We start from the raw sequence: 878 nt of genomic DNA on the forward strand, positions 1-878 counted from the left end.
TGTACATGATAAATACACGATACAGGTGCTACGCATGTACCTGGCACTAGTGTGCATTGAGTGTATAGAGAAGCTGCACTAGTGTCTTGTACACTATAAGTAAAGTTATAGCTGAGCAGTACTGTACATGCACAAACAGAGTTACATGTAGTATATAATGAAGTGAAAGCAATCTCATAACTTAATAATTTCTACACTATAGCCTATTGAGCTGTGGCGTTTGAAAAATTTATTCAATTTCTGAAAAAATTATCATTGTTCAAATTCAGCTCTGAAAATATAAAATATTTCCAAAATTTTATTGATGCAATTTTGTTTTATTTTATTTTATTCAGTTTAGCCTGATTTGAAGGTGGCTCGGTTTGCAGAGGATTAATGAGAAATTGTTTTTTACCTGGTAGACTTCCTATATAATACTTACATGTATCTTACTGAGGTATAATGACAGAAACAAGATGTCCAAGACTTTACATTCGTCAATGTAAGGCGCCGCTACTTTCACATTATATGAAATTATGAATATTACTTTTCTGTGTTAGGTTTGAAGAATGTAAAACATTAATGACAGAAAATTTTTTGATTGTTGTTCTCTACTGTTCACTGATTTTTTTCTCATTTATTACCTATTGTGCAATTTCTGACGTGTTTCATTGAATCTTAACATGATTGGGACAAGCCTAAAATCATGGCCTGTGTTTTCCTGTTTTTAAGTATCAATTGATATAGCCCGTAGGCCAGGCTGTTAAGGCGGATTTACAATATTACGCTAGTCCTGATGTTACGTTGACGCTGGAATAGAATCTGGTTCTATTCCAGCGGAAAGCATGTGTCAAAAGGTCAAATCGCCCACGTTTTTGATTAAAAATTGATGGTACGCT

The 878-nt window shown here is 33.7% G+C and overlaps 1 long non-coding RNA gene across 1 annotated transcript; it reads left to right on the forward strand.

The window, feature by feature from the left end:
• Positions 1-289: 289 nt before the first annotated feature.
• Positions 290-663, forward strand: LOC109591523 (uncharacterized). Its single transcript, XR_002189854.1, has 2 exons — positions 290-481; positions 540-663. It is a non-coding gene; the product is annotated as an uncharacterized LOC109591523 (long non-coding RNA).
• Positions 664-878: the final 215 nt, after the last annotated feature.

The sequence above is a fragment of the Amphimedon queenslandica genome, unplaced genomic scaffold (assembly GCF_000090795.2).
Source record: "Amphimedon queenslandica unplaced genomic scaffold, v1.1 AMPQUscaffold_7957_Cont20096, whole genome shotgun sequence".
Lineage (NCBI taxonomy): Eukaryota > Metazoa > Porifera > Demospongiae > Haplosclerida > Niphatidae > Amphimedon > Amphimedon queenslandica.